Raw genomic sequence first — 17800 nt, forward strand, 5'->3', positions numbered from 1 at the left:
TCCCTGAGCGCAGCAGAAGTGCTGAGTGTTTCTGATGTCCAAGAACACTCCCCAGGGTGGGAGGGCAGAAGGAGCTGTAGAAACACCAAACCTCTCAAACTCAGTTTCTCAGGCCTGAGGGTACAGATGCTGACAGTCCCACCTGCACCAGGAGCGGTTCCAGCTGACAGAGCTGAACCCCAGGACTGGCCCCTCCCCCACCCAAGCACACAGGGTCAGGCTGACTCCTCAAGAGCCCCTGGGCAGAGACCCTGCTCTTCATTGCACACTCATCAAGCACCGAAAAGGGCTCATGCCAGGACTTTCCCTGGAAAGAGAAAAGTGTCTCTTTGTGTGATGGAGTGGGAGGATCTGCAGGAAATCGCTTTGGTGTTTCCCAGAGAAGTCTCATCTAAACCGTCACTCTCTTTTCCTCACTGCACATGTCCTCATGCCCAGAAGCAGCAAATGCCCAACAGCAGCTCCATCACCCAGTTCCTCCTCCTGCCGTTCACAGACACACGGGAGCTGCAGCTCTTGCACTTCTGGCTCTTCCTGGGCATCTACCTGGCTGCCCTCCTGGGCAACGGCCTCATCATCACCACCATAGCCTGGGACCAGCACCTGCACACCCCCATGTACTTCTTCCTGCTCAACCTCGCCCTCCTCGACCTGGGCTGCATCTCCACCACTCTCCCCAAATCCATGGTAAATTGTCTCTGGGACATCAGGGCTATCTCATATGAAAGGTGCACTCCCTGCACAGCTCTTTTTCTACCTGTTCTTGATAGCATTCTCTTCTCACCATCATGTCGTACGACCGCTACGTTGCCATCTGCAAACCCCTGCACTACGGGACTCTCCTGGGCAGCAGAGCTTGTGTCCACATGGCAGCAGCTGCCTGGGCCACTGGGTTTCTCCATGCTCTGCTGCACACGGCCAATACATTTTCACTGCCCCTGTGCAAGGGCAATGCCCTGGGCCAGTTCTTCTGTGAAATCCCCCAGATCCTCAAGCTCTCCTGCTCACACTCCTACCTCAGGGAAGTCAGGCTTCTTGTAGTTAATGTATGAGTAGGATTTGTCTGTTTTGTGTTCATCGTGGTGTCCTATGTGCAGATCTTGAGGGCCGTGCTGAGGATCCCCTCTGAGCAGGGACGGCACAAAGCCTTTTCCACGTGTCTCCCTCACCTGGCCATGGTCTCCCTGTTCCTCAGCACTGCCTTGTTTGCCTACCTGAAGCCCCCCTCCATCTCCTCCCCATCCCTGGACCTGGTGGTGTCTGTTCTGTACTCGGTGGTTCCTCCAGCAGTGAACCCCCTCATCTACAGCATGAGGAACCAGAAGATCAAGGATGCCCTGTGGAAACATATCTTAGTGTTTTCTGAAGCAATAAACTGTCCATCTGCTTCTACATTGCAGTTTAATGTAACTATTTACAGATCCAGCCTGTCACCTGTATTTTCTCTTGTTATTGGCATTTTTTTTTATTATGATAACATTGTCATCCCCTTTCTAATTCACTGCTCTTCTTTTATAACAACTGGCTGTGTAAATGATGAACCATGATCTGTCTGTATTTAAACGAAATAAAGGATCCTCTAGTGACTTCATTTTCACTATATCCTTCCTGCAAGCCCTTTTTAGAGCTGCAGGGATGGTTCCCATGTTCATGGGAGGAGGGGAACAGAGTCCATCCTGGCAGCCCTGCCAGGGAGCACCAGCGCTTGTTCTTCCAGAGCTGTTCTTATTCCACTCCACACTCTCCTTCTCATCCCTGGTGTTGGTGCAAGGCCTGAGTGCTCTGGCAGCTTGGTCACCGTCCTGCTGTGTGTCAGTGCTGTGGGCGCAGGCAGGGACAGGCAATGGGCACTGCTGTGACAGAGCTGGCCTCACAACAGCCTTTCAGATAGAAAGGTGATCTCCTCAGGGCAGTGCCTGAAGGTTTAAGTCTTCTTACAAAGTTTCTCTCAAGAACACACCCAAGAAAGTGACCCACATATGAAAACACCATTGTAGAGCTAATCAGTGTGTGTGTGCAGGGCTGGGGCGCTCAGCAGTGTCCTCTCACAGCCAGGCTCCTGCCAGAGACCCGCAGGACCCTGCAGGGCTGTTTTCAGGGGCCAGGTAAAGAGAACATTTTGAATGAGCACTTTGAAGAAGTGAGAGAAGAATTCTCCCATGGATACTGGTGCAGAGTGTCTCCTAAGGAGGTTGGACAGGTAGCAAAAGCAGTTCCTTGAGGACAGACACGGGATGGACAACCTTGCTCCTCACCTCTTCAACCTCCCTGTTTTGCTCATTGGTTCCTGGGAGTTACATCACTTTTCTTTACATCAGATTCTCCACTGAAGTTTGCACCAGCTTTTCTGCAGGAATTGGTTCATGCTTTCCTTTGGGATCTGGATGTGAATAGGCACAAAGAGGCTTTCTTAATTGGCAAAAGGAAAAAAAGAAAAAAAGAGAGAGAGAGAGAAAGAAAACATAACAGAACAAACAGAACACAATAAACTATAAAATATACTCTGTTAGTTTTGGCAACTTCCAGTGAGGTCCATCACCACAAATGAAGAGTTGCCTACAGGGAGTATGAGAGCGATGGCTGAAAGACAATTCAACTTTTCCTACCTGAAGCTCAGAGCAGGGAGGGAGGTGAGAAGCTCTGAATGATCAAAAAATAAGAGGAGGAAGAACATCTAGAGAACAGTGGAAAGGGCAAATGTCCAGACAGGCTTCTGAAGAGATGAGTCCAGACATGGTGGGTTGAATAAAGACAGGTAGAAACACCTGGATGTTTAGGGGGATTAAATACACATAATCATAGACAGAGTCCCCTCACCTCGTCCCTCCCCAGCCTGTGCCCAGCACATGGGGCCATGCGGGATCTCCCTCTCGCCTGCTGCACTGGGGGCTGCAGGGCTGGCCATGGGAGGAGAGGCCTGGGCTGCTCCTGTTGTCCCCAAAACAGGGTTCTGTCACCCACTGTGCAAAAAAGACAAATTGTAGCACACAGAGACTAGATACTGTTTATTACAGAGTTGCACAAGCCTGGATGATGGAATAAAGCCAGGATGCCAGGAAGAAAAGTAACAGCCATTCTATACAAAATGTTATTCCTACACTCACACTCTAAATTGCCAATTGTTTACACATTTGCATAGTGCATTGCGTAATCTTTTCAGCATATGATGAGCAACATTCAGCTAAAGGACACTTTATCCAACAGTCTCGAGATATGTGTTAAAGCAAGACTCAACTAATCGTGTGGGCTTCAAAATGTCTAAGCCTGCAGGGTCAGTAGTCCCTGATGAGGTGTTTTGCAAGTCACTCTTATCTTTGTCTGACTGACCTAAAACTGAAAGTATTTATGTGTTGTTCTGTTAGCAATTGCAGATAGGATTCATTCTTTTAAGTGGTAATGACAACAACAAGGCCCCGCAGGCAGCCCCATGGCCAGAGCAGAGGGTCTTCCTACGTGAGACAGCACTGTGGAAGCCTCAGGGGATGGCAGGAGCTGAGGGCAAACGGTGGGACCAGCCCCACTACAGAACTGCGTGTCCTCACTGCCCCCTGCCTCTGTACCCTCAGCCATCTGCCTCCCCTGCCTGCGCACTGCAGGGCAGGGCCTGGGGGCTGGCGAGTGCACACCCACCAGCACCATAGCACGGCTGGGGCCTCGCTGTGCTGAGGGACAGCTGTCCTGCGGCAACAGGAGAGCCCAGGAACAACTCTGTCTGCTCAGCACGTTCAGCGTGCTGCACATCTGAAGGACACCAGGGCTCAGGCATTCTCCTCCAGCTTTACTGTAATCCAGACGTTGTGCTGAGATAGAGCTGCTCCTCTGCATGGCTTAGTATGACCAGCAGCACAGGGCTCGCAGGGTCCATCCTGGCCTTGGCTGCTCCCTTGGAGATCTCAGGATGATGATGACGGTCTGAGCTACCAGGGAGCAGATGGAGGGCTTGCTGTCTTCCGCCAAGGGCTGAAGGGCTGCAAGGGAAAGAAGCAGAGCCCAGATGACCTCTCATGTCTGCAGAGACCCCTGGGCATCCCCTCTCAACCACGCTCCCTACTCACCACTGCAGATCTCAGCCAGCTCCTCCTTCTTTGGTTCCCTCAGGTGCTGCGCAGTGAGCCCTGGGCACAGGGTTCCGTCAGACCCCTGCTCCCACCCCTCATCAGGGCTGAGCCCAGGGGAGAGCAGGAGATGAGGGGGGTGGGACTGAGCAAGGTGGCCACCAAGCCCACCCCAAGCCCACCTGCGTGGGCAGGGCTGGGAGGGGAGGCCAAGGCCCTGCCCGGGCAGCCGGGGCTCTGGCAGCCACAGGGCTGCTCCTTGTGCCAGGGCAGCGGTGGGGACTGGGGCCAGGCTGCCGAAAGAGGGACCCGGGGGCTGTGACTCACCGATGAACCTCACGGCCGCCTCTCGCGAGCTGGCCTGAGCATCCCTCAGGTACGGCAGCTCAGGCTCAAGAGCTCTTGAGCTCTGCTCCTGTCCCGCTCCAGCTGGAGAGAGCACAAGGGTGTGAGCACATCACTGTCCCCCCCTAGTTGGCCAGACCACTGCCTCCTCCCAGCACCAGCCATTCCCTTTATCCTCCCTGGCCATTCCCGTGTCCCAGCCAGGAGCCCTGTGGGGCTGAGGCTGAGAGACAGACACAGGTGGGGCGCGGAATGACCTTACAGCCCTTGAAGTTATAAGAAAGGTATGCATCTATTTACGATGCCGGACACACGGGGAATCATTTCACCTAATGCGTGTGTAAAATTACAGTAGCTGTGAACTTGGTTAAATGCAGTAAAGTGTTACATATTCATGAAAGTTTTAGGAATGCCTGTACATATTCAGAACCTGTCCCCGAGAAGGTGGTTCTTATTACAATGAGTTCCATATGGACCATTTCCACAGTCTCCACCTCTGGCTCCTCCTGGTTGCAGCTGCGCAGTGATCATGACCCCGGGTCCTCTTTCTCTGTACACGGTCACCTTTGGTCAGTGTGATGAGTTGGTTGGGTCTCAGACTGCTGAGTTGGTTAAAACTGGTGTATCTCCTGTCCTGTGCCCAAGTTTCTGTTCTCTAGTTCACCCAAGGATGCACCAAGGATTATTATTTTTGCAAGGCATCAGTGAAGCCCTGTTTATCATACAATAAGTTACACAGAGTTAAGCAAGGCCAGGCAATAGTGATTTGGGTTAAAGGGTCAGCTCTCTAAATGTCTTTAGTGATGTGGGGTAGGGTTAGTTCTTTAAGTGTCAAGTGTTAGTTTTTTAAGTGTTAATTAGTTCATTGTCAATTCCCTGTATCATTCCCCGCTTTTCTAAAAGGTTAGTAAATTCTTTTACTGATGGGATGATTCTTTATCTATGTTTTATCTGGCCACAGGTAAGAAGGCTCCTTCTACCTGAGATAACCCATCTCTATCCTTTTTGAATACAAAAGTCGGGCTCCTGGTGTTTGTCTACTGCGCTGCTGAGCTCTTTTGGGGCAGCTGACAACCATATGGCTGGTGCTCCGGCAGAAACGGCATCTTCTGGGCTGGGATGGGAGCTCACATTCTTTGACATGGTGACCCCGCTCACTGCAGCTGTAGGATTTGTCTTCTCTTTTGGGTTTCTTCTTGCTGAGGTAGTAAGTGCCGCCCGGGCCAGTCACCCAGAAGGACCAAGAGGATCACAGGGACCAAAAGGTCACCCAGAAGGTCCAGAAGGACCAAAACATGTCAAGGTGGACATAGCCTAATTTCTTTGATAGAATTTCAGAAAGGTTTTGGTTAATTACTACAAATTTAAAGCTCTCTACTGCAGAAGTGGGCAATGTAATATATATACTCTGATTGTTTTGATTCCAAAGCACCAATTTAAAGCATCCCCCCACGGTTTTATTCAGATCTTGTTCATGCCAGTTTTCGTCCCACCCGTGTGCTAAGGTTATGACTGTAAGAGAAACAATTTTCCAGGTTGCGCCTGGGTTACCCTCCCTGGTGCTTTGCAGGCATTCTTCACTCTAGAATGATGGATCTGGGCGTTCCATCCTTTAATCTTGATAGCAGTGAAGGATGTAAGGAGTACTTGAAATGGACCTTCCTATTGTGGTTCCAAAGTCCTTTTCTGCAAGAGACTTCGCATACACATCACCTCCCAATTGGATGTTATGTACTGGCCCATCCAGACCCCTACTCCAAGTTCAAGCACGTTTCCCAATTTTGTTAAGTTGTTTACCTAATACTATCATATAACAAGTCATAATTTCATCCTCTTCTTGTGCAGACATCCCCTTCTGTCCACTATAGGGTCTCCCATACAGGATTTCAAAAGGATTTAGCCCTTCCTTTGCCCTTGGCCTTGTTCATATGCAAGAAGGCTAAAGGTAAAGATTGAGACCGGGCCAAATTCACCTCCTGCCCCAATTTTACAATTTGTTGTTTAATCAGATGGATCATTTCTTTTTTTGTTGTTTTTTGTTTGTTTGTTTGTTTTTTCTTTCTACCTGGCCACTGGATTAAGAATTATAAGGTGTATGTAGCTGTCAGTCTATTCTCAAGTACTGACTGATTTGCTGTACAATTTTTGAAATACAATGTGGCCCTTTATCAGAGGATATATCAGCTGGAACACCAAACCTTGCTATTATTTCTTGTACAAATATTTTAGTTACCTCCCAAGCTTTTGCTGTTCTGGCAGGGAGTGCTTCTGGCCAACCTGAAAAGGTATCAGTTAGTACCAACCAATATCAGCATCCCCCTTTTCTTGGGAATTCCGAAAAATCGATTCGCCATTATTGCCCAGGTCCATTTCCTTTCCCAATTTGACCCATTTCTGGCTTAGGTATACTCTTAGGATTAGTCTGGAGGCAAAGATTGCATCGCTGTGTCACCTATCTTACAGTAGTATACAAATTTGTAGTTACTATTTTGATCAAATGTTTATATAATGCTTCTGCTACTAAAGGCCAAACTAAATAGGGGGTAACAATAAGTTTTCCCTTGTGGGGAGTGAGCCCACCCTTCCTCATTACATGATTCATCTAAATCTATAATAAGTTTTCAGTCTTCCTTAGTATATTCTGGCTTACCTTCTAAAATAACCTGCCCGTCGGGGACTAGGGCACTTTCCACTTTTACCTTTTTCTTAGGTACCAGTTTTGCCTCTCTGTCCACCAGCTCATTTCCTTTTTTCCAATTCCGAGCTCACTTTCTGGTGCACCTTGATATGCATGATTGCCACCTTCTTAGGAAGTTGAGCTGCCAATATTTCTTCTGCATATTTGATGTGTTTGCCTTGAGAATTCAAGAGTCCTTCTTCTTTCCAAATTGTTCCGTGCACGTGCACGACCCTGAAAGCACACTTAGAGTCCATAGAAACGTTCAGTTTTATCTTCAGCTAGTTCCAGAGCACAAGGAAGGGCGATTATTTCTGCCTACTTTAGACAGAGGTCCAGATTCCATCACTTCATGGCTAGTAGTTACAGCATAACCAGCATGCCTTTCACCGTTCAGGATATTGCTGCTTTCGTCCATAAAACAGTTCTCAGTGTTCTCCATAGGATTGTCCTTAAGATCTGGTCGGCTGGAGTATGTTGCTTTGATGGTTTCCAGGGAATTATGATGAACTGGTTTTCCAATGTTATCACTGAGGAAAGAAGCTGGATTGACAATATTAGTGACGATGGTTTAGCTTGATATTTGAGAAATCTTTGTGGGGAAAGCCAGTGTCCCCCTTTTTCTTTTAGAGCTGTAGACACTATGTGGGATACTAGCACAGTCATTTTCTGACCCATGGTAAATTTCCGGGCCTCCTGTATATTCAGTACCACTGTTGCAACTGCCCACAGCCATCCAGGCCACCCTTTTGCAGTTGCATCTAATTGTTTGGAGAAATAGGCCGCTGCTCGTCGGTACGGGCCAACATCCTGTGCCAGTATACCCAAGGCTATTCCCTGCTTCTCGTGAGAGAATAGACAAAAATGGTTTACTCACATCTGGGAGTCCTAAAGCAGGCGCTGTCATGAAAGCCTCAGCAAGTTCTTCAAAGGCTCGTGTAGTTCCTTTATTCCATTGCAGGTGTTCCTGATCTGTGGCTGCTAGTACATACAATGGCTTGACAAACAATCCATAATTATAAATCCACAACCGGCACCACTCTGTCATGCCCAAAAAGGGTCCGTAATCCTTTTACAGTTTGAGGCTTTGGAGTTTGGCATACAGCCTCCTTTCGAGCCTGTCCCAGGGTCCTCTGCCCTGCACTAATTTCGTAGCCCAAATAAATTACTTGTTGCTGTATCATCTGGGCTTTCTTCTGTGATACCCGGTATCCTTGGAGCCCCAAAAAGTTCAATAAACTTACAGTTCAGGTTATGCATGTCTTCTGTGTCCTGGTAGTGATCATCCACATATTGTTGCATCTGTTCTTCATCAGATGGGGCTTCCCAAGACTCAAGACCTTTAGCGAGCTGATTTCCAAATATTGTTGGGCTCTTTTTAAATCCTTGTGGCAACACCGTCCATGTGAGCTGGGTTTTACATAAATATTGTCTGGCTGGCTTCACGGAGAGAGAGGCAAAAAGGCATCTTTTAAATCTAAAACAGTAAACCAAATCAAATTAGAGTTAATACAGTCAGAAAGGTGTTTGCTACCACTGGGTAGAGGTCCTTTGTTATTCTGTTTATAACCTGATTTGTATTAATTTCTCTATTACTGGCCAAATTCCTTCCCTGTCCCCCCTTTTCTAAGGGCATTGTTTTATCCTTACCGGCTTTTCTCCTTCTTTGATTTTTACCTCGACGGGTACAGCATTTTTGCCCTTCCAGGTACATCAGTAGTCTATATCCCAGGATACACTTGGTTCACGACATCTTCATTAATCTTGCCTTCTGTGGGAACAGCTGCTAAAAGCAAGCCCATTATTTTCATATATTGTTGATCATTTACCTCCAGAGTAATTTCTCCTTTTTTTTTTTTTTTTTCTTTTTTTGAATTGATTACTGCATCCATTTGTTCCAACAAATTTCTCCCAAAAAGGTTTCAAGGAATTGGATATATATAGAAATTTATCAATACCTACTCGTTTACCCAATTTGTATTTCAAAGGTTCACAAAAATACGCCCTTTCACTTTGGCCAGTGATTCCCTTTACCTACTACGTAATTGTTACTTATTGTCAATCCACCAAAAATTCCACTTGTTTCTGTTCATTCCAGGTTCCCATCAGTCTTTTTCAAAACTTGCTACTGTCCGTTTCTCTCCCTGCCCACTTCCTCTGTACCTTCCCCAACATGCATTTTCCCGATACACACTGATCTCTCTCTAAAGCCTTTCAAAGCCTTCCAACCTCTTCAGTTCCATACTTTCTTATCCTTTCAACAATCTTCCTTTTCCCTGTTACTGAATACTCTCCAAGCTTCAACTAACATTTCTGAATTTCTACTTTCTGTTGCCCTTTCTACTTTCTGTTGCCCTCACTTTCTATCACTTCTCTAGGGGAGCTCACACCATTTCAGGTGCCAGGCTACCCCGAGAGGCACACGGCTTGTCCTCCCCCTCCTCCTTCCCCCTCGCTGCTTCTGGCAGTGGTTTTTTTGTTTTGTTTGGGGTTTTTTTATTTTTTTTCTTTCTCTCCTTGCTGCAGTTTAGACACAGGCAAGGCCACATGGACGGGGGAGGTCAAATTTATCTTACAGCTTAGCACAGGCTTGTGATTTATGTTACAACACAGGCCTGGGGTATTTCGCTTTCTTGTTTTTCCATTTAATTCCAGTCATAATACACTTCATATGCAATTTCAATTAGCTTAGTGATAGTTACGTTCCTCAGTCCCATTTACCTTTTGCAGGTGTCAGGAAAACAGCATATTAAACATAAGTCTATTATTTCTATTTTCCTAGATCAGTTCGATTCAGTTCATATTCTAGCCACTTACAAACCACTTTGAAATACAATCTCCCAAGCTCACATCCATCATAACATTTAGTTTATTCTTTTTCCATATCTCCAACTAGCACATAAATTCAATACGGATCAGAGTTTAACAACTTAAATCCTTTCCTGGTGCCAAAATTATTAGATAACAATAAAAGCAAATTATCTTAAAGTACTGTATCTCATCCTATTTTCCAAGTTCTGCAGAACAACATTTAATTGCGACTAATTGATGTAACCCCACATTCAAACCACAAGTGAATACAATATTGTTTCAAACTTTCTTTTATCAGGTTTCCCCACTAAGTTACTCAAACATGTAAGGATGCATCCTAAGAAGAGCAAGATGGTATTTTAATATTTTAACAGAACCGGTTCCCATTTTGTTATTATGTCCCTGATTTCAGAGGGTGAAAAACATATCTGCATATGCTTTCTTACATTGTGCGCACTGTAATTTTAACTCATATGTCACATGACTTAAATCAAGGTGTTTTAAGCTCATCTTCTGCTTTATACAGATCACATGCTACAGCGTACCACCATAAACAGCAATTACTGTAAGCAGCACACACTCACACAGCTCACACAGACACGGCTGGTTGGTCTTACGATTTACGAGTTACTTTATGATTTAGAATGGAATGCATGGAATGCCCGGGCACTTACAAAAGATAACACACAGTTATAGACCAATTATTCCTTTTTCACCATTACCTTTTTCAGCAGCTGAAATAAAGATTTCTGCATTACCCTTCACTCTTGCTAAATTAGTCATTGGCAAGAGTCCATCCTGGCTCTCGGAATCGAGACGCAGAAATCGCAGAGTTGCTCGATCTACCCCCAAGATCGCTAGCGGCTGTACCCCAAACAGACAGCAACTCCCCCTCAGGTACCTTATCCCACTGCGGAACTGTGGCCATGCGTGAGACGTCTCTCCACGCCTTACTGGCTTGCCGCCAAATGCAATTAAATGCATTTAAATTAGATTTATTACAACATACCTTATCCGCTATCGTGGCCAGAGGTCTTTTGTCTGCTCCTGCAATGAACAACATGGACTGGAGATCTTTCCGAAAAAAATCTTCGGGGCGCGCCTAAGACATCCCTTCCCAATTGTTCAAAAAGGCAAGCAGAACACCCTCCTGCCTGGCTCACCAAAATATGGCACAGAATGACTTTACAGCCCTTGAAGTTATAAGAAAGGTATGCATTTATTTACGATGCCGGACACACGGGGAATCATTTCACCTAATGCGTGTGTAAAATTACAGTAGCTGTGAACTTGGTTAAATGCAGTAAAGTGTTACATATTCATGAAAGTTTTAGGAACGCCTGTACATATTCATAACCTGTCCCCGAGAAGGTGGTTTTTATTACAATGAGTTCAGGAGACCATTTCCACAGTCTCCACCTCCGGCTCCTCCTGGTTGCAGCTGCGCAGTGATCGTGACCCCGGGTCCTCTTCTCTGTACACGGTCACCTTTGGTCCAGTGTGATGAGTTGGTTGGGTCTCAGACTGCTGAGTTGGTTAAAACTGGCGTATCTCCTGTCCTGTGCCCAAGTTTCTGTTCTCTAGTTCACCCAAGGATGCACCAAGGATTCATCCAAGGATTATTATTTTTGCAAGGCATTAGTGAAGCCCTGTTTATCGTACAATAAGTTACACAGAGTTAAGCAAGGCCAGGCAATAGTGATTTGGGTTAAACGGTCAGCTCTCTAAATGTCTTTAGTGATGTGGGGTAGGGTTAGTTCTTTAAGTGTCAAGTGTTAGTTTTTTAAGTGTTAATTAATTCATTGTCAATTCCCTGTATCACAGGCAGAGGGGTCCCAGGGTGCTGAGAGCCCTCCCTCCTTTTGGGTGTGGGGCAGAGAGAAGACCCCTTGGGGGCTCTGTTCTTGAGGACAGGGAACAAGGATGCAGCTCGGGGCTGCAGCAGGACAGGTGAGGCACATCTGCAGAGCCCACAGCACAGACATGTGGGGCAGCCCTCATCCGGCCTGGGCCTTGGTTGTTCTCACCAAGCTCTCTCCAATACTCCATGTCTGCTGAGTTTGGACCAGGTGTTGGAGCTGTTTCCGTTTCAGGAGCTCTGCTGCACCCAGGAGGGCTTCCCCGGCAGCCTGTGGAACAGCAGAAGCTGGGACATGGCACCACGGTCTGGGGAAAGAGAGCTGGCATCCCCCTCCTCTGGGCTTTGTTCCTGGGGTGATTCTGCCCTTAGGGAGATGGGACATGCCCTGGCCCAAACCTCCAGGGGTCTCTTCCCTGCATCACTGCTCGGCTTTGAAATCTGTACCTTGGCCACGCTCTGAGTTTGGTCACTCATGCGGAAGAAGAGAGGGAGCAGGCCAAGTGACACAATGTTCTTCATCTTTCTCTTGTTCCCCACCACCACCTTCATCAGGTGTCTGAAGAGGCTGATGGAGCTCTCTCTCAGCTGGCTCAGCTCCTGGGAGGGAGAAGCACAGTAGGACCTGAGCACCAGCAGCTCTCTGCCCAGGGGAGCAGAAGCTCCTGCATGGCTGATGGGAGGGAGACGCTCCAGGGCGGCATTGTGCACACTGCAGTTGTGGCCAGATCTGCGGCCCTGGGTGTGTGAAGGGCCACTCAAGGGACTTGCTCAGGCAGTGCCTGTGCCTCAAAGCGCCGTCCCAGCATCCCCAGCAGCCTCAGCAGCCATGGTGGGGAGGAGCTGTGGGAGCAGCTGGCAGGGAGAAGCTGGGCTGGGCTGCAGAACACGGAAACCATCCCACAAGAGCCCGGGGAGAAAGCAGAGGAGAAGCCCCTATTCCATGTGGCTGGGCTGAAGGGCAGCTGTCATTGCCCAGTTCCCATCTATGGGGATCAGGATTATATATCAGCCTTATGTCGTCAAAGAAGGGCAGGAGAAATTTTGCCAGCGGCACGGCGATGGGTCTGGCCTCCTTCCTCTTTAGCTGAGCCATCACATTTCTGAAGCCCACCAGAGCCTTGACCTTGATGGCCTTATTGTCGTACTGAAGGACCCACATCAGATCTGGCAGCATGACCTTCATTTTTCTGGCCTGTATGAAAAAGAGAGTTGCCCTTTGGAACCAGGTCCATGTGTGGAGAGTTCCCCAGGCAGCCCCCAGGCCCCACCATGGCAGGGAGGGCCTTTGGAGCAGGCACCCCAGCGCCTGACTCCCAGCCCAGGCCAAGCCCGAACCCACTGCCCCAGCTCTGGGCTGCCAACATGGCTCCCCTTGGCGAAACTCTACTTACCATCTCATCTCTCTCTGACAGCATCATGATGACCCTGAGCACCAGGGAGAGCATCGTTGACCTTCATTGCCTCAGAAACCTCACGACTAGGTACATTGGAGCAAACTCCTCATCTTGCAGATCACTGCTGGCCAGTAGCTGAAAGCAAGCCAGCAGTGAGCGACCGGCAGAGCTGCTGGGGCTCCTCACACCATGCAGCTCCTGGATCCCAGGGCAGCCCAGGCCAAGGGCACCAGCAGCTTTTTCCAGTAACTCACAGCCAAGCAGAGAATGGGGGTATCCTCCCAATGTGTATATAAGACCCCATAGTGCCGGTCCTGGAGTTGGATGTGGAGCTCCTTCAAAACATTCTGCAAGGTCTGGGGCACGGAGAACATCACCTCCCACAGCGCCAGGGCAGTGCTGCAAGGGAGCGCTCTGTCAGCAGGGCAGCCTGGGCCACAGCAGCGTGTCCGGCTCCGCGCTGCAGGACGCCGGGGATGCCCTGGGCAGCAGCAGAGGCTGAGCTGGTGCTCCCGTGGGGCTGGCAGGAGCACAGTGGGGGGCTCTGGGCTGGCTCGCTCAGCTGTGGCTGCTGCGGGCCTGGCTGACCCCAGCGCTGGAAAGCGCGGTGGGATGGAGGGTCCTGCTCCTCGGGGGTGTCCTGCAGGATTCCTTGGCGCTGGCAGCCAGAGCATCTCCAGGTCCCTCTCCCCACAGGGAACAAGGCCTCATAGCTTTTGGGGCCAGAATCTGTCTCCTGGTGGTGCGATTGTCAGCAGCGTCGACACCACCTCCCCAGGGCATTTGTCAGCCATCCAGACAATTAGGGACTCCATGCTCTGCTGGGCTCGTGTCGTGTTGATGCACCCCAGGGTTTTGTGGATGAGGCTCATGATTTTTGGCACCTGGGGAGGACACATATGAGGATGGTGCTGTCACTGAAGTGCAGCCATTTTTTCAGCTGTCCTTTCCATCCCTCTCTGCCGTCTTGATGTGTCTTCAGTTCCCTGAGACACCAGGAGTTGGGAGGAAGAGATTGATGAAGGGAGGAACAAGGCCTGACAGGGATAAAGGACAGATAAATCCAGCCTCAGGCCACTTACATCCACCAGCCAGAAATCAGAGTTTCTCTTGACCATGTCCAGCACATTTCTGGCCACCTCCTTGTCAAAGGTGCTGGAGTCTGTCATTGCCTCGATGAACACCAGGACCATGTCTGTTCTCTCAGAAGGCTGGAGGTATTCTGCAAAGAGCTAAGGGAGGAACGGAGGCAGCAAAGTCAAGTCACACGAGTGCCCCGGTGCTGCTGCGTAGCCGGGCAGTGCCAGCAGCCCTGCAGAGCCCCCGGCGGTGCTGCGGCAGTGCCCGCAGCCCTGCAGAGCCCCCGGCGGTGCTGCGGCAGTGCCCGCAGCCCTGCAGAGCCGCCCGGCGGTGCTGCGGCAGTGCCCGCAGCCCTGCAGAGCCCCCGGCGGTGCTGCGGCAGTGCCAGCAGCCCTGCAGAGCCCCCGGCGGTGCTGCGGCAGTGCCCGCAGCCCTGCAGAGCCCCCGGCGGTGCTGCGGCAGTGCCCGCAGCCCTGCAGAGCCCCCGGCGGTGCTGCGGCAGCGCCAGCAGCCCTGCAGAGCCCCCGGCGGTGCTGCGGCAGTGCCCGCAGCCCTGCAGAGCCCCCGGCGGTGCTGCGGCAGCGCCCGCAGCCCTGCAGAGCCCCCGGCGGTGCTGCGGCAGCGCCAGCAGCCCTGCAGAGCCCCCGGCGGTGCTGCGGCAGCGCCAGCAGCCCTGCAGAGCCCCCGGCGGTGCTGCGGCAGCGCCCGCAGCCCTGCAGAGCCCCCGGCGGTGCTGCGGCAGTGCCAGCAGCCCTGCAGAGCCCCCGGCGGTGCTGCGGCAGTGCCAGCAGCCCTGCAGAGCCCCCGGCGGTGCTGCGGCAGCGCCCGCGGCAAAGCTGCAGCAGGGGTGGCAGTGACGCTGGGAGGAGGAGAGAGGCCCGGGGTGAGGGAGGAGGGTTGGGGTCATGGCACAGGCTGCTGGCCCTGCCGTGGTGGCCAGCAGGACTGGGGCTGCTGCGGGACACTGGAGACCAGCCCTCGCATCGTCCCTGCTCGGGGACAGCAGGAACCCTCTCAGCAGGGACAGAGAGGCCACGCCAGCCCCCTGACTGTGGAGGCCTTTGCTCTCACAAGTCCCCTGCTGGTGCCACCACCAAGAGTGCCAGCAGGAGCTCTTTACCATGATGTTGGGTTTTAACCAGTCCTCAGAGCAGAGATGGAGCTTCTTAGACGCTGGGGCCTCTTCAGCCCCTGTCAGGATGGCGGTGCTGGGTCTGGCGGGGCCTCTGCCCCACGGCGGGGGCTGTGGCCCCCGGTACAGCAGGGGCCACCATGGCTGGACACGGGCGGCAGTGGTGGCGAGAAGCTGGACGGCCCATGGCTGTGTTCCAGCGGCACGGCCCGGGACACTGACTGTGTGAGCGGGTGGTGCCACAGGAACACGGGGGTGGACGGGGGTGGGAGGGACGGGGAGGGTGGCAGAGAGGAAGGGCCCCAGGCCTGGGCCAGGGCTGCTCGAGCTCAGGGCAGCCTGACGTGCACCATGTCAGAGCTCAGCCTGGCCGCCCACTGAGCCGCCTCCTGCTCACATCACTCTTCACCACCATTGGTCGGGAGGGCTGTCAGTCTCCCACCCTGAGTTGATGCTGCCTGGGATTGGCTGCCTGGGCTGTCACTCTGTCCTGGTTTGGGGCCCACCCTGCCCTGAGGCACTATTTTCTCTGATTGGCTGTCTGGGATTTCCCCCAGCTCCTCCCATCAAACGATTGATCAGACCACTTGTCAATCATCCTTGTGCTGCACTCCCGCCAGGTGTGATTGGTGCAGCCCGCCCCTCAACACTGCCCAGTTTGTTCAACTCTCGCCACCTTTCCTGCAGGCCTCGAAGCTTGATTGGCCGGTTACCTATCAGTCACATGACTCACCCCACCTCCTCAAATGTGATTGGCTGTCCTGGGTCCACTGACTCTCTATAGACTTCTGGTTGGTTGTTGCCAGGCAATGAGCTCCACCTAAAAACGAAACTGTGGGACCTAAGCAAAGGTCATAAGTGATAAAAGACACATTAGGACCTTAAACATAAGGATTTGGCCCCAAGAAGGAGGCTCTGGGCACTCAAAGGATGGGCAGATACTACAGATGGCGCTTTGGGACTGAACACGAGGGGACCCTCTTGGTTGCCACCCGAGCTGGGTTTGGTGCCCGTGACCCCACGAACAGACACCAGTGCTGCCCGGAGTGGCCATGGAGCAGATGGAGCCCAAAGCCACAGACTCCATGAGCTCAATGTGTTGTGATATTTCATGGATGTTTTACAGGGGCGGCCCATAGACTGAGGGCAACTGTCTGTGTGTGGCACCAAAGGGCGGGAAGGGCAGCGGTGGTTGGTGAGGACGTGTTGGGTCGTGTGGGACCTGAGCCTGATGTCCATGGAGTGGAACAAGGGGTGGAGAAAGGACCGTCGTGTTGAACCCCAGCCGGTAACTGAGCCCCACGCAGCCACTCGCTCCCTCCCCGCAGCGGGATGGGGGAGTGAACTGGAACAGTAACAGAACACTCATGGGTTGAGTTAAAAAAAGTTTAATAATTGGAATTAAAAAAAAAAAATAGATGAAAATTTTAAAAATTGGAATTAAAATAAGCAATAATAAAAATTATACCTATGATAATGAAAAGGAAAATACCAAAGAGAAAGGATCATAGAATCGTATAATGTCCTGAGTTGGAAGGGACCCACAGGATCATTGAGTCCTACTCCTGTCCCTGCACAGGACACCCCACAGGTCACACCGTGTGTCTGGGGACGTTGGAGGGACACAGGGGACCCAGAAGTTTGATCTGGTGGCCACAGGGGCATGGTTGATCCAGAATATTGACCTGTGGTTGGAGGGACACAGGGGACCCAGAAGTTTGATCTGGTGGCCAGAGGGACATGGGTGATTCAGAACATTGACCTGGTGGCTGTAAGGATGTGGGTGACCCAGAAGGTTGACCTGGTGGCCACAGGGACATGGGTGACCCAGAATGTTGACCTGGTGGCTGTAGGGACGTGGCTGACACAGAACATCACCTGTTTCATAGAATGCTTCATAGAATGTCCCAAGTTGGAAGGGACTCACAAGGATCGATCCAACTCCTGTCCCTGCACAGGACAACCCACAGTTCATGTTGTGTGTCTGAGGGTGTTGTCCAGTCTCTTCTTGAACACTGTCAGGTTGGGGCCGTGACACCTCCCTGGGGAGCCTGTTCAGTGTCCAGCACCTCTGGGGGAAGAACCTTTTCCTCATGTCCCACTGACCGTCCCTGGCTCATCTTCTGCCATTCCCTGGGCTCTGTCACTGTCACAGAGCAGAGCTCACCCTGCCCTTCCTGCTCCTGCTGAGGAACCTGCAGCCCATGAGCTCTGCCCTCAGTCTCCTCCAGGCTAAACAAACCCAGGGACTCCAGCCGCTCCTCATAGGCTACCCTCCACACCTTTTGCCAACTTCACAGCCTCCTCTGGACACTCTCCAGTAGCTTTATCTCCTTTTCTCCTGTGTCCCCAGCCCTGCACACAGTGAATGTTCCCGGTGAGGCCGCCCCAGCGCAGAGCAGAGCGGGACAATCCCCCCCTGCCCGGCTGGCCACCCTGTGCGGG

The 17800-nt window shown here is 51.1% G+C and overlaps 1 pseudogene across 1 annotated transcript; it reads left to right on the forward strand.

Annotated features, from left to right (window-relative positions):
* Positions 1-447: 447 nt before the first annotated feature.
* On the forward strand, positions 448-3238 carry LOC309450091 (olfactory receptor 14A16-like; annotated as a pseudogene). Its single transcript has 2 exons — positions 448-1406; positions 3161-3238. The product of its transcript is annotated as an olfactory receptor 14A16-like (transcript).
* Positions 3239-17800: the final 14562 nt, after the last annotated feature.

The sequence above is a fragment of the Streptopelia decaocto genome (assembly GCF_964273445.1).
Source record: "Streptopelia decaocto genome assembly, chromosome: 25".
Taxonomy (NCBI): Eukaryota; Metazoa; Chordata; class Aves; order Columbiformes; family Columbidae; genus Streptopelia; species Streptopelia decaocto.